Genomic DNA, 17019 nt, shown 5'->3' with positions numbered 1-17019 from the left:
GATCAGAAAAGAAGGTGACTTGGAAAGGAAAGTTAAGGCCTTTACAGATAGACTCTCAAAAGTGGAAAATTCTGTGGCCAAGATACTGGATGGTCAAGTAACACAGAATCAACTACTTCAACATTTGGTGGCTGCTCAAACCTCAAACCCCGTTTTACTTGATGATAACAAAAAGGGAGAGAAGGATGTGCACATTCAAGTCAACAAAGTGATAGTGCTAGCTATTACTATCTCTAAGCCACCAACTTTGGAAAACATTAATTTAATCAATCTTGCAGCAGCTGACAGGATTGCAAAGGTTTTTGGCTCAACTGCTACTCAGGATCAATCTGTGAAACATTTCACTCAGTTGAAGCCAATCACCATGAATGATATGCAGCTAGGAAAAGGAGACAAGGGTGAACCCTAAAAAAACGAGTTCAACAATTTTATGGTGCTAAAGCCTAAACAAGCAAGTGTCGTAATATCAATAAAGCACCCAATGTTGGTTGATTATTATCCTCCTTGGCCAGATGAAGATAAGCAGTTGGGTGCATCAATTGAAAGCTTTAAAACCACCAAAAATGCCATGCTAAGAACAAGAATTGCCAGAATCTATAAAATGGAAAGATGATTTGTGTGATGGCTAAGCACCCTTAGTTTAGAGAAGCTAAAGATGAGGAAAATAGAAAGATAGGAGCTCAGAAAAGAAGGAAGAAGCAGGCCTCTAAAGGAGTAAAAAGAAAACTGGAAATGCTTGCAACTCCAACTGAAACTGAGAAAACCTCATTTATAGAGAAGCAAGAACCAAAGAAGTCAGGAAAAGGCTACTGGAAGGTTTAAGCAAAAAGGAAGATTGTTGAAGATGAAGAAATAGAAGCTAAGACAACTCAGTCTACCACAACAAATCAAACAACTGTGCCTAAAATGGAGCAAGTTGAGTTCAAGGTCCATCCTGATGTGAATTTCCATGATGAACCAATAATTCCAAAGAATGAACAAATACACTGGGAAAGCCTACCAATTTCTGAGCCAAACCTACCCATTCCCATCAAGAAAAGAAGGAAGAAATCAACCAGAAAACAAGTTTTACCCCAATCAAGATCATTGTCCAAACCCACGCCAACAGTCAACAAGGAAGATCAACTCTTCATTTGTGACATAAAAGAATTTTCAGACCTCAACCTCTACCTGGATGAGCTGGATGAAGTTAGAGCAATTGAGGCTTCCTACAGATTGCCAGAGAAGTTGGTGTTCATGTATAAGGGTGGAAAGGAAATAACTTGGCCTCTGTATAGGATACTCAATGAAGGCTATAGTATTTTGATAAAGGTATTTTCTGCTATGAAGAAGGATTTTGGATTCACCATGGTGGACAAAACAGAAATACATAACAAAATTCAACAAATCAGACAAAGCTGGAGAGATCCAAATGCACTACCAAGAGTCTTAACCATTTCATACACTGGAAATAGAGTGCATTTGAAACCATACTGGATGATGGAGTTTAGGGATGAAAGATTTACCAGAAGATTCTTCAGACTTGAAGACCAGCTAAAAATATCAAGCAATGATACTCTCAAGGAAATGTAGGAAATGCTGGATCTCAATAATGAGGATGAATCTGAGTTCTACAGACAACTTCAAAATCAGATATAATAGAACAATGAGAAGCTGGGGAAGAAAACTAGACAGTCAAGGAAAAAGAATTAATTTACTCAGTCTAGAGGAGCACCTTGAAAATGGCTTGTGAGATTTCTACAAACTCTCTTGGTACAAATTTTTAATAATATGCAGCACCTAGCATTTTTATCTACAGTTATCTGTTTAATTAGAATATGGTGTTTTGTTATCATCAAATACCTCTAAATTTATTCCTATAATTCTATTAGACATAAATTGGGGGAGATTGTTAGGAATATGTTGTAGACCTGATGATAATTCACCAAAACACCTTAGTAGATTTAATTAAGTGTTTTTATAACTATCAATAGATAACCACACTTGTTCATTCGTTAATAGAGTAGCTTATATATCAATAAGTTTTTGTAGCACATTTCCATCTACTGTGATTATTTAGAGGTTTAGAAGTGGTTGGAAATTCTAAGTCATGTTGACTACTAGAAAGATATATAAAATAGGTTGACTAATTTTAAATAGAAGATGTCTTGTAACTTTGCATAAGTGAAAGAGTATCAATTGTTAAGGAAACACTCTCAACGGATAAACTGCAAAGCCTCAACGGATGACTCAAGACTACTCTCAACGGATAATCCATTAGAGACTCAACAGATAACTCAAGTCAAGTATCGACGGATAATGCTGAAGTCTCGACGGATAACAAATTCAAATAATAGTTGAAAGCGACTTGACATTCACATGGGTTGATTGTATATAAAAGGAATGTGGCAGCCTGTTTGCAGGTTTTAGAGAACAAAGAAGCATTTCTAATTTCAAGCTTAACTGAAGATATTCAAAGATGCTGGATAGAGAAATGAAGCAACATGTGAATAAGATTTAGATTCTTGATTTTACTATTTGTCTTATTGATATGTAACTTGCTAATATATAAATCAAGAGTAGCAAGTGTCTAAAAGTAAGTGAACTACAAGCAATTTGAATAGAGGAAATAGATAAAACTAAATCTGTTAAGAATTCTCTCTGTTCATCTTTGTAAATACTTTTAAGCAGTTGTGTGCATTCATGCATCACAGAGTTCATTAATCTTTATATATATATCTGGTGGAAAGTTCAATCCATCAAAAAGTTTTTAAACAGTCCTGTTTATTTACTTTGTATTTTCAATACTTGAATTCTTTTAATTTGTACTAATGCATATTCATTCACAGTTATATATATTTAAAAGATTTTAAAAATTTTAAATTCACAGTTATATATATCTGGTTGGCTTAACTTTGCACTTCTTGATCGTAGCGGGACGGAGAAATACATGTTGATAAGAATGAAATAGATAAAGGTAAATAATATAGTTTATTTAAAGAAAGAAATTTATCCTGGGTAACATAGCCTAGAGTATGATGATGATTCATGCATGGATAAGTAATTGTAGCAGAATGTGTTGCTCATATATTCAGCATGACCCTGACTTAGCCGTGAGATTATTTTTTCACCTCTACCATACTAGGTTGGGATAGATATTGTCGTGGGTCCTTACATTTAATTTACAACTCTTGTATGTTCTGTGGACTGTAAGCTATGATTTTTATGCTACACTAGCTTCAGTTACTAACTTATACAATTTCGACGACTCTATACAGGCAGTGAATCTAATTATTCAATGTTAATATTTGATGGCATTGATGTGATGGGGAGCAAATTAGAAGATGAGGTTTGTACTGGCACCTATATCAAATTTATAAAAATTCACTCTTTCTTGCATAATGGTTATTTTATTTCTTAGTTTGTGTCATCCCCTAAGAGTTGATTGATATATATATATATGCATTTATTTAAAATAAACTATGTGGATCAAGATTAAAATATCATGATTTGTTAGTAACAATCATTAGTAACAACTAGTAAAGTAGCAAGGACATTAATATATTGCACAAGTACTAAGGCTATCGCATATACCCCAGGTTGAACAAGCTTTCCTGCATAAGAAAATAAAAATGAAAAGATTAGATAGCTAAAAAACATCTATTGATCCACAAATGACATTTTAAAGATATATTATTTAGAGTATTAACTAATACATGCATATATAATGCAACTGCAGATGACTACTATAAAAAGGAAATCCATTAAACCAATAATTATAGAGTTGCATGCACTGGCCACTTACAACATATGGGAAGATAACAAATGTACAAATGTTCTTTTTTACTTTTACGTTATGAATATGATAAGTGGATTTTATATCTACTTGGAACGCTTTATTTCAAGCTTAAGTTGGTGTCTAAGACTCAAATTGTTGGTATGTTTGATATGTTCTTGTGTTATTGCGTTTCAGGCATCAGTTAAATGAAGAAGGGAGCTTTTCAAGAAAATATGCTGAAAATAGCTAAGAATTGGAATCCTAGGCCATTCTCAAGTTGAAGAGAATCTCGTTATCTTCGCGTGGGCAGTTGAATCGCCTAATTCTGATGAGCAGAACTCAAGATACTGCCAAAAGAAGAATCAGCAGAAAAATCCAGAAACCTTGTGCGGCCGCCCCCAAAACCAGCGCGCCCGCGCCAACTTTCTGCCAAAAAACGAGAGCGCCCGCGCTGATTTTAGCGCGGCCGCCTCGCCCTTTCTGCCCTAGAATCTGGATTTAAGTAGAAACTGATGATTTTGAGGGTCCAGGTCCACTAGGGGCTTATATATACCAATAAAAAGATGTTTTTAACAACAAGAAGTCAAGGGAGAGCATTAAGAAGACCTAGAAGAGCACAAGACGACTGCGGAGAAGAAGACTTTTGTATTCTTCAATTTAGGCGATCCTTTGATGCTTGTTTTCGATTTTTCTTAAACTCTAATACTCTTATATTATTTTATATCATGTTTTCATTGGACCCATGGTGACGATGAGTTCGATTATGAACTAATCGTTATCGTGGGGTTCTAACGGATGTACTTATGGATTTCTATAGTTAATTTGTTTCAATATCTTGGTGTGTGGTGATTGATTAATATCCTAGTATTGGTTGTGCTTATTCATCTTATATGTGTAGCTAACATATAAGATAGTGTGTTAATCTCTATTGAAGTGACAGTGAATATAGAGATTTAGAATTTGCCATGCTAGCATAGGATTCATGTATTTATTATGCATGATTCGTAGGTAATTTTAACCATCTTTCTTTCCCTATATAATCACGATATATAAATTGCGCATTAAACCTTTATGTTGTCAAATTATAGGCATATAGGGTCTCAATATAATTGGTAGTTTATTCAGTTTCTATCTCTTTTGTGGATGTCTGGTAGTAGGGTATTCGTACAACGAAAGTTGGCAGTTTACTAGTTTCGTGTTATCTGATTAGTTGTTATCACCATTGCATGCTAAGGTTAAGAACAATGACTTTGAATGAAGTATTTAATGAAATTAGAATCCCATGTTTGTCTCATATAGTTAATTCAATCACTTTTATTCTTAGTTAATTGCATGTTAGTTTAATCTTAGTTATAAACATCTCAACTTGTTATTGTCTGAGCATTGAGCGATAGCCATACCATTGTTTCATAGGTGCATAAGCTTAAGTTAACGCGTATACTTGCGAACGCATATACTTGCGTGTAATTTTAGCGCATATTTTCTCCCTAACAAGTTTTTGGCGCCGCTGCCAGGGACTCGGTGTTAATTTTTAGTTAATGTGTTTGACATCAGTGGTCGTTCAAGTTCACTGACTCGGATTCTCTTACTTACAAGGTTTACTTTAGTCGTGTGTTTCAGGTACTCTAGTTATCATTGCAATGGGAGAACTAGTAGAAAATTCAAAATCAAGGCTAGCACGATTCAGATGGTACATAATTTAGTCCAGTTTGGGGGTTCTCCAACGGAAGATCCCAATATACACATTAGGGATTTCATCGATATCTGTGACACCTTCAAGTTCAATAATATTTCTGAAGATGCTGTGAAACTGAGACTATTTCCATTCTCTCTGAGGGACAAGGCTAAGAGCTGGTTACACTCTCGACCAGCTGGTTCTATCACTACTTGGTAGGATCTTGCTCAGAAGTTTCTTACTAAATTCTTCCCTATGGCGAAGACAGCTGCACTCAGGAATGCTCTTACTCAATTTGCATAGTAATCGGGAAAAACTCTATATGAAGCTTGGGAGCGCTACAAGGAGATGCTTAGAAAGTGTCCTCATCATGGCATGCCTGATTGGATGATCATCAATTGTTTTTACAATGGTTTGGGAGCACAGTCTAGACCCATGCTTGATTTAGCATTAGGTGGAGCATTATGGGCAAAGAGCTATGAGGAAGCTTATGGTCTAATTGAATTGATGGTTGCTAATGAATATCAGTATCCAACCCAGAGATTGCAACAAGGCAAGGTAGTAGGAGTTCTGGAAGTGGATACAACTACGGCTCTCACTGCTTAACTAAAGGCGTTGTCTTTGAAAATCGATTCTCTGGCTAACTATGGTGTTAATCAAATAACCAGTGTTTGTGAGCTGTGTGCAGGTTCGCATGCGATGGAGCAATGCGCTATATCTAGTGAATCAGCTTAGTTTGTGAGCAACTTTCAGAGATCGCAGCAACCAGTTCCAGCCACTTATCATCCTGACAACTGGAATCATCCTAACTTCAGCTGGAGCAAAAATCAGAGTGCGATGCAGCAACCTTATCAGTAGTATACAACAAAGTAATTCAACCCTCCTGGTTTTCAACAATCGCAATATGCGCCAAGAAAATAACTCCAACTTCAACATCAAATTCATGGAGGTGCAGGTCTATCTTCGAATGAAAAATCTGAATTGGAGGAGTTGTGGCTTATGTGCAAAAACCAGGCTCTTATATGCCAAAGCCAGGCTATTTCTATCAATACTCTAGAGAACCAAATAGGGTAAATTGTTAATGCCTTATTGAATCGACCATCATGAACGTTTCCTAGTGATACAGAAGCCAATCAAGACAAGAAGGAAGTTGAAGAACAGGTGAACGCCATCACCTTGAGGTCTTAAAAGGTCGCAAGCCCCCAAATTCAGCAAGACGAAGAGTCTGAAAATTCTATCCACAATGCAGGTGCGTCTGCACCCTTGCCAATTTCAGAAAATGAGATTGTAGTTGAAGAAGAGGTGCTGAAGGATGCCGAGGTGGAACCAAGGAAGAAAGTTATTATCAACACTCCTCCTGAGGGTAATACATGGGAAAAACAGGTCTATCATTCACCTCCTTTTCCTAAAAGGTTACAGAAGCAGAAGTTGGATAAGCAATTTGCTAAGTTCTTGGAAGTTTTCAAGAAACTTCACATCAACATACCTTTCGCTGAAGCTCTTAAACAAATGCCTAGCAATGCGAAGTTTATGAAAGGTATTCTCTCTCAAAAAGTGAAGCTCGATGACTTAGATACCGTTGCTCTTATGGAGGAATGCAGTGCTGTACTGCAACAGAAGTTGCCTCCAAAGCTTAAAGATCCTGGAAGCTTCACTATTCCTTGCACTATTGGAAACTTGTCGTTCGACAAATGCTTGTGTGATTTGGGAGCTAGCATCAATCTGATGCCCTTGTCTATCTTCAAGAAGCCTGGTCTGCCTGATCCGAAACCGACATACATGTCATTTCAACTAGTTGCGTTCCATCATTTATCCACAAGGTATGGTGGAGGATGTCTTGGTCAAGGTGGACACACTCATCTTCCCTGTTGATTTTGTAATTATGGATTTCGAGGAAGATAAGAAGATTCACATCATCTTGGGAAGACAATTCTTGGCTACAGGCTGAACTATGATCGATGTGCAAAAAGGAGAGCTTACGATGAAGGTTTAAGATCAGAAGGTCATTTTTAATGTGTTCAAGGAAATAAAGTTAGCCACAGCTAAAGAGGAGTGGTTTAAAGTAGAATGGGTCGACTCTGTAGTGAATTCGGAACTTGAGAAATTGCCAAAGTCAGATACCTTAGAGCGATCCTTAATAGGAGAATCAGTTATTGAAGATGAAGAAGGAGCAGAGCAACTACAGGTTTTGAATGCACCTCCGTGGAAGAGGAAGTTGGATATGTCATTCGATTCTTTTAGGTTAGCAAAGCTGAAAATTTCTCAGGATCTTCTCGAACCGTCGATTGAAGAAGCTCCCACACTTGAGCTCAAACCATTTCCAGATCATTTGAGTTATGCATTTTTAGGTGCATCCCCTGATAAGAGGTTGGAATATATCTATGATACTCTAAAGGGTGACTGGGCGGTTACTCCCGTGCTTACAGAGGGTCCCTCTCGTGCACCACAGATAGTTGATAGATTTGGTCTTGGTGATGTGCAGTATAGAAGGCTGATTCGGCGTATTGAGGCCGTGCATGACATCCACCGACATTTTGCTGAAGATTTGACACATGCTCTCAGTACTGTTTTTCGAGACACTGGTGTCGAGGTTGATTGGCCACCTGATCCTCCACTCGAAGAGGGTGATCCTCCCGCTAACTAGGTATGCCTGAAATCCTTATTATTACCTTCAATGAGGACATTGAAAATTTTAAGTTTGGGGGTGCTAATGTAAAGATTAGTTTGTGTGTGTTTATATAGATTCATGTTGCTTGTTTAGTTGTATTTCATTCATATTTTTGCATTATTGTTCTTATAGGACATATTTATTTATGTTTTTATGGGAGTTCATTTAGTTGCATGTGCATGCATATAACATGATCCCTTAGATTGAGCAATTGCTATCTGATAAGTTGATGTTAATTTGAGTGTGGTGATGATGAATAGAGAGTTGGTTAAATCCTCATGAATTAATTTGCATGCCAGAAAAAAATTCACAAGTCTTATAGGATTGCTTTTGAGCTAGATCATGATCATATTTGTTTAGTTGATGAGATTTAATCACTTGTTTATATCTAGAATTTTTGGTATTCTCGTAATGACAAAAAGAACACTGAATTTTAAATTGGAGAAAAACATGGAATTCATTGCTAGTTGTGAATAAGGCTAGACATCAAATGGCTAGTAGCCGACTCATATTTTATGAGTAGTCTAGGGTTGAATGAGATGGAGCGAAACACACTCCTTCAGAAATTGAAAAAAGAGAGTAAAAGAAAAAAAGTATGTGTTTATGCATAATTGATCAAGAGTGAACTCTTTAATACTCGAGTTATTAAGTTCTAGGGGACTTTGTGCCTAGTGACCTAAGAATTTGATAGTCTGGGATCCGCTAACCTAACGCTCGCTACATAGGTATTATTGCATAAGTCTTTTGGGACCTCATTCATTGCACGATCAAATACGCATTGTAACACCCCCAAATCCGGGGTTGGGGATCCGGGTTGTCACGAGTTCCATTTCCCTTAATAACACCCAATCTTAATGAAGAACCAAATACTGCGTACTGTGACCCCACAATAAACACACACACCACAAGTTATAGTCTCAGAGATGAATACCAGAATAACACAAGTCATTTTATTTTACAATTATAAGTCATTATACCTCAAAAGGGTTTCTGAATAAATTTATATTTCTTTGCCATTATTATAATTCATAAAGATACATAAGTCAGGTACATCAAAAGTTGAAAGCCTAGCCTATTGGTAGTTCCTATCTCACCTATAGCGGCATCAACGCCTCTAGGAAACTGCGGAATGTTTCCTATCCGCTCGCGAATTGGGAGCTTGGTCTAGTTCATCTTGTCTATCTGTTGTTGTGTGATGAAAGAAGAAAGCAAGGGTGAGCAACAAGCCCACCGAAATAATATGTATAATAATTAACAATATATGAGCATTCTCATAGTACTCATGAAAGTCTTGGTTAAGCAGATATGAACCAAGTTTAATATCTTAACACGACCAAGTCATAAAATAATCAGTATATATGTATATATACTTTTCAAAATCTTGGAAATCCTCTTCCATGCATAATATACACAGCGTTCTAGTTTATAACTGTATAAAAGTATCGTTACAAGGTGATCTCATATATTTAACCTTGTCTCAACATTTTTTTGAAAATCTTTGTCATGCATAAGATAATCATTAACTAGATATAAGTTGAAAAAATGAAGTTACAAGATACTCCAATATACTTATATCTTTTCCTAATACTACTTGAACTACCACCGTTCAAGTTATAATCAGTTTCAAAAGTTCATCACACAGATGAGACTACAAGATAAGACTTGAATAGATTCAATCTTTAAAATATCATTTAAAGAAATGAAGTTACTAGATACTTCATTAATTCCTGATATATATACACATATATATATCTTATACATTCCTTGAAACCCTCTGTTATGAAAAGTATAAACAGAGTTATAATACCCAATGAATTTGGAAAGAAGAAAACTTTGGCATAAACCCGATATCTTGCTAATCAGGCAAAAATACCCATTAAGTAACCTTTTCTACTAGTAGATGGATGAATCCCCCACCGGTCATCACCCTGGCCGCATTAGGACCTTGTGCTGGACTGCCACCCGGCCTCTTACGCGTTGATGGACTGCCACCCAGCCACTTACACTTTGATAGACCGTACCCCGGCCTGTCGCTTATGCCGACTCAATTAGATGGACTTACTTCCCGAATGTTGGGCAAGTAATCAAATTCTTTTATCAAAACCACAACCTTGTTGCGAATATAAAATACACCACAGAGCCGGATTCCTCAGATTTTGAAGCGAGTATTTAAATCCCCTTCAAAAGGAAGATATTAAATTTGAAAACGAGTTTTGGGATCCGCTCTAACTTTAAAAATCATTTTGAAGACTTGAACACATTTAAAAGAATGTTTAGAGTAATGATGAATTAATAAAATAAATCAGTCCCGATATATTAGAAAATATCTGAATATTATCATTTAAATAATATTCCCATAAAGGATAATCTTTATAAAATAATTGAAGTAGAAAATTTTAAAACTCATACTTGAAACGAATATTAAATAACAAAAGATATACTTATACGAAAGTACGATCCTTATTTGAATAATAAAAAATAAGTTTAATTATTATTCAAAACCATCAAATATACCTTATTTGATTAATAGTTATAGAAAACTATATATATATATACATATATTATACTCAGGAACATCGACTCCCGGTTTAGAAATATGTTCACCTTTGGGTCCCCTACACTAAGGGTATTCACAACTACTGCTAATCTCTAGCATAGGTATTATGCAGTTTATAAGCATTTGAATTGATCATGGAATATCAAAATTATAAAACAGGCATGCATATATATCATATCAACATGCTCTAATATATCAAAAGATTTTCTAATAACAATCATGCACTTCTCACAAGATAATGCATATACATATATGCATCACAACAACAGTTATACGGGTAGAAAACTTGCCTGAGTGTTCCGAGGTAGACTTAAGCTTAGAGTGGGTCCGTTAACCTATGAACAACAATATAAGCCGGAATTAGACCACCGTCGCTTAAAAAACTAGTCAAAACTCACTCATACCCTAACGGCCGCTTACGGTCGCTTATACACTTAACGATTTGCATTAATCGCACGCGTACCCTCGGCTCCACTAATTTTAATAAATTAATCATTACGAATTTTAAGGCGACTCTTTCAGGAATACAATACCAACTTCCTGATCCACCTTACATAATTGTTTCATAATCCAATTAGTCTTTTAAGGGCCTTAAACAAGGTTTCAACGTAAAGCGAGGGGTAATGGTTTACTCACGAAATGCCGTTACTTAAAACAGTTGTTTCTCCTAAACCATACATCGGATCTAAGCGAACCACATACCAAAATGAAGCTTACGACATGATCTAGCTAAAAATAGAACAGTTTGAATCTTAAAGTGAGTTCACGGGTCCTGAATTTATTAACAAAAATAGTGTAAGGTAAATCAGGCATTACGACGGCTATGTTTACGCGATTCCCAAAATAATTAGCACTTTAAATCCTCATCAATTCACTCCCATCCTCCAACAATCAATAACACAACAAATATAACTTAAACCACTGAAAACTCAGTTCACACTCCAAGGTTTTACCAACTCATTCAATCACTACAAATTCACCATTCAAAATCAACACAACTTCACAAAAATCACTACTAAGCGTGGATCTAACTATACATTTACCAATTCATCTAAAAACTCAAACAACCAAGCTTAGTAATAAAGGTCAAGAAATTTTTATACCTTGATTTGTGAGTGAAAAGTTTCTAGGGAGCCTGAAAACCTTGATCAATCCTTATACAAGCTGGGATCTCACAAACAATCAAGAAAACACAAAGTTAGATTTTGAAGTTTCTAAAAGTCCGATTTAAAGAACTGTAAAAATGAAGGTCTTAACATAATTATTTGGACAAGACTTGTGAACAAGAGTTGTAGGCCATTTCAATACCTTTTTAACGAACTATAGAACATAATATTTGAGTGAGTATTGAAGGAGATATGGAAGTTTGAAGTTGCTGGTATTATTTTGGCCGAGAGCAAAATGAAGAAATGGAAAAAATGGAAAAGCTTCTTTGATTTCCTTGCATAAATATCTTCTCCCTTGATGACATCATCCATCATGCATCACTTTCTTGCCATGTGTCAATCCCTTGTGGTTTGATGATGTCATAATCATTGGCTTCTTGTACAAGCTTGTCTCTTGGTCGCTTATTTGTTTTACGGTTCGCTTAACTCTCGTTCTCGTTAATAGTTTGAGGGATCATATCCGGGATCTTATTACTTGGGTTTCCCTGAACCTTTATTAATATCTTATATTCCTTTAATGATCCTCTGCTATGATTATTAAATAAAAATCCTTTTAATCATGTTACCTTATACTCAATTCTTTCGGTATCTGGTGGATTTTCGGGAAAAATCAAAGTGTCCGGATTCGAATTCTGACGACCTTTACATACACTCATTTACTATATGGAATACTAATACGATCTCAGAATTTCCATAACAGTACTCCTATATAGTGTGGTATGATAATTTTCCTTAATCAGCATAATCAGAAAAAAAAATACTATTTATCAGGGTTTCAAAAATTTCCAAAAATTGGGGTTATTACAGTCTCCCCTCCTTAAAGGGATTCCGTCCCGGAATCAGATAGAAAACAGTCGGGGATGCTTTTCTAGCATTGCGCTTTCTAACTCTCAAGTCAAGTTTTTTTTCCACATTGTGGTTTTGCCACAGAACTCTGACTAGTCTGATAACCCCGTTCCTAAGCACTTGCTCCTTTCAATCCATAACCCTTACTGGTTGCTCCATATAGGTCAAGTCTGGTTGCATGTCTATGTGCTTGTATTCTCCTATGTGTCCGACATTCAGATTATGCTTCCTTAATATTGATACATGGATCATGTTATGAACTTGCTGCACGTTTGGGGGTAGGGCTAGTTCATTTGATAACTTCCCAATACATCGTAATATATCCAAGGGTCCAACAAATCGTGGACTTAGCTTTTCTTTCTTTCTGAACCTCATTAATCCTTTATAAGGCTTTCCAAGGGGATACCTTTAACAACACTAGGTCCCATATTTCATACTCTTTGTCCTTTCATTGTCAAATCAGCATACTTCTTATGTCCATCATGGGATACTACCAGCCGTCCTCTGATTAGATCTATTATATCCTTGGTCCTTTGGACTACTGCTGGTCCGAGCATCTTGCGCTCTACAACTTCATCCTAACATAAGGGAGATCAACATTGTCTTCCCTCAAGGATCTCATAAAGCGACATCTCGATACTGACATACGATCTATTGTCGTAAGAATACTCAATCCGCGTTAAGTGATCATTCCAAATTCTTTCAAGTCTATTGCACAGACTTTCATCATAGCTTCTAGCATTATAGCTTTTGCTTCTCAATACCCACTCTTTTCCAGTTTGTAATCGTTACTATCATCCGTACAGAATACTATTCTAGATATACCTTTACTCGCTAGAGTTTTATAACCTTTTAATAAATGCAGTCAACCATAGTATCACGAACGCGTTTCCATTCCGAATACCACCATACTTTTACTACTCCTTTTTCAGCTACTTCTATTTTCCAAAGTTTGATTATTCATATAGAAGTAAAGGAATTTATTGAGAGATTACTATGATCATGAACACTTGTTCTATTGCATAGTTAGTACAGAAGGTGGTCAGCCTTTAGTACTCGACAAACAATTAAACAACATATGGTATCCTACTAGGCTTCTATCACACAGATAGATAGTCATTCGGCTATACCTCCCCTTTTGGAAGGGTTGTTCTTCTCAGTTTACACGAAAATGAAAAGAAGAGAAAATAACGAATTGAAGAGAATTATATATAAAAGTATATGGTCACAAAATATGTGGCTTGGAATCTACCTCTGAACTATAGAGGTTTATCATAAGAGAACGAAACATATATCAACATCAAGTATTATCGCATCGCAATTCACGTGCCTGAATATTTACTATTCCGTCCATCGTTCTATGGACCCATGCTCTTGCGCGAGCTTATAAACAATCACCTTTGAAACTCCCTCGACAGCTGAAATCGAACCTGGGATTTCATTTTAGACATCATCGTTACTAGAATCCATTGCTATACCACAACCTTCTTTGTATAGTAATACTACTCTTTATTGATAAGAAGGAATAAATATATCATAGGTAAATGTTCGACTTAGTTGGTCTATCAATAATAACTTATACATCACCACGACCCGATTAGTGGTACTCAATCTCAATATCCATTCCAATACAACTCTCACGGTTGTAATTGGCTCATTCCTCGCAGAATCATTGCTGCATTACTATGGTCCACCGCTGACCTACTGTAGTCATTCGTTTTCCATGAAATCTTAATATTTAATCATACAGAGTCCATACGTACCGTATCGAACTCCTCTAAGGAGGTAACATAATCACCATTCATGATACGTGAAGAACACTCCTGAACTTGACGTACATATGACATGAAGCAGATAAAATTGCAGAAGAGTTTCAATAAAAGCAATGATAGCAGGTTAATACCATTATTAACCATATGTCTTTATTGGGAGACATGAAGCTTAAAGGTTCATTTAGTCATTTTGTAACATGGTCCTGGCTAATCTCAAGATAGGACCTTCTAAGATAGATAGCCCGCTCACAGCGATTACATGAATTAAATATTTACCAAAATACTATTACGGTTGAGTATCGCACAATCATCAGAAGGAATGTCAATTATCCACACCATAATACAACCTTCACGGCTTTAACCATCATTACTGTAATCCTCTGGCACGAGCGCCTGTAATTGCTCTCTTACACTTAGAGTGTCGACCACCTTATTGGCCTTTCCTGATAGTAATAGTTCCTCATAATCAATGTCTTTTGAATGATCTCCAACTAAATTTTCTACCTCATTTCCAATCACTGCTTGTATAAAAATGCTCTTCCTTAAGCTTTGGTGAGAAAAAAAATATCACCATTTTTCCATAAGTTATTTCGTCGGTCTTTAGAAGTTAACATTGTCACGACTGACTCTCGATCATACTTAGGACGTCTCCTATCTTGGGTCCTTCTTGTTTTTACCAATCTCAACCTTCATTGGGTCGATCTATACTTTCTTATGGTTCAACACGTGCCTACCTGGCATTATTATAATTACGTCATATTTCCTTTATCAAAATTTCTATTCTTCAGAACTTCGAATATTACCTTTCTCCTTGTAAGACCTCTAAGGTTATCCTTGAATCGTTTCTCCTGTATTCCCTAGATACAGGGCATATCAAAATACCATTTACTAATACTAGGACCATTGTCTATACAATTCTAAAAAAATTTCTACATTGATCCTTAAAGGTTGTTGTTACCTTAATCCTTTCCAATTCATACTGTCAAAACTCATACTATCCCTATTAAGGGTGAAATACCAACTTTTATGCATTCCCCTAAGATTCATCTCAAGTTATCGAGGTTCTATCCTTAATTCCACCTTTAAAAAGGTACATGCATCCTTCTATGGATAAATCAAGTCATATATCCTTGATAGATTATCTTATTCAATCATTCCCACCTCGATAGTCTATACCAAATTTCACAATAGCATCCTTATTCAAGCTGAGGTCAATCCATATGGCCTCCAAAAGATAACAATGGTTATCCACTTTTCTTTCCTGATTTAGTAATGATAACAGGGATGTTCTGGAAGATATTGGTTGTGTTCAATGTGAACTTTTTAGTTCTAACTATTCATTTATCTCCATTATTTATCTCAACCGTCATCTCAATGTTGGGATATCTTTTATACCTGGCGTCCCCCTTTTTGGGTATCAATTCACATGCGTTACTTACACCTCACATTCTTGAAGGTCACTTCCTTCATCCAATTTCCTAATTCCTTACTTTCTTGTCTCCTCAGTCTATCTGCGTCTCATTATTTATCCTTCAAACTATCTCAAGGTTTTCCTTGAATCCTCCCAACTTAAAGGGGATAAAATATATGTATCTCTTATGCCTTCAACCATCAACTTTAACTCATGGTGAATCACCCTCATCCTGTCAATTACATACTTTTCTATTTCTATTGCTACGAGTCTTTAGGGTTTCCTCATACCCAACTCCCTTATCATTCCTCAAACTCTATTGCCTTTATATTCCTTTCCACTTCAGTTTCTTTTTATTTTCCTTTCTCTTACAATCATTTCATGAACCCACTAATCATTAACTTCAAACATCACGTCATTTTGGGATTCTTGTCCTCAGAACAAATCTTGACAACTTTTACAACTTAGATTCATAATTCATCATACTCGTTGTAACACCCCCAAATCCAAGGTCATAAATTCGGGTCGTTACGATCACTTATTAATTAAATAATTCTCTTTTCACAATTTTACTCGACCTTTTATTCAAACTCACACACACACAGGTTATATGCTTGAAAATAATATCAAATAAATCATCTCCACTTATCTACCTGACGGGGCTGGCGCACAAAAAGCCTACAGAACTCACGAGCATTCCTTACCCGCCTACGGACAGCAGTCCTGGTCTGATCCATGCTAGTAGTCTGTTGTGATATGATATATAAAAACAAGGGTGAGCATTATAGCTCAGCAAGGTATATATCCCCATAATTAAGTATGTAAGGATAAATAAAACCAATAATTATACTTTGTATCTCCAAAGCGTTCTGAAAGTTTATATGCTTGTCAAATTTATAATATTCTCAAAATCAACTACAATAGTATATCCATTGGATACTTGTATTCATCTCTTTCTCAAAATCATTTTATACTCGTACTCATTTTATTTCAAAATCTCAAGATGTTACTCGAACCAAGATTCTCAAATGGGTGTGATATATATTCATCAACATCCCAATTTAAAACTCAGCCTTATTGGCAGATTTCTCAAATGGATTAGATATATAATCATCAATATCCTTGTTTAAAACTCAGCCTTATCAGCTCTCTGCTGTATATTTCACA

At 36.0% G+C, this 17019-nt stretch overlaps 1 non-coding gene across 1 annotated transcript; it reads right to left on the bottom strand.

The window, feature by feature from the left end:
• Positions 1-5702: 5702 nt before the first annotated feature.
• LOC141715368 (small nucleolar RNA R71) lies at positions 5703-5809 on the bottom strand. Its single transcript, XR_012572134.1, has one exon. It is a non-coding gene; the product is annotated as a small nucleolar RNA R71 (small nucleolar RNA).
• Positions 5810-17019: the final 11210 nt, after the last annotated feature.

This window comes from Apium graveolens, chromosome 3 (genome assembly GCF_009905375.1).
Source record: "Apium graveolens cultivar Ventura chromosome 3, ASM990537v1, whole genome shotgun sequence".
Classification (NCBI taxonomy): Eukaryota; Viridiplantae; Streptophyta; class Magnoliopsida; order Apiales; family Apiaceae; genus Apium; species Apium graveolens.
The sequence above is the reverse complement of the archived record's forward strand: the minus strand, read 5'-3'. Positions and strand labels throughout refer to the sequence as shown.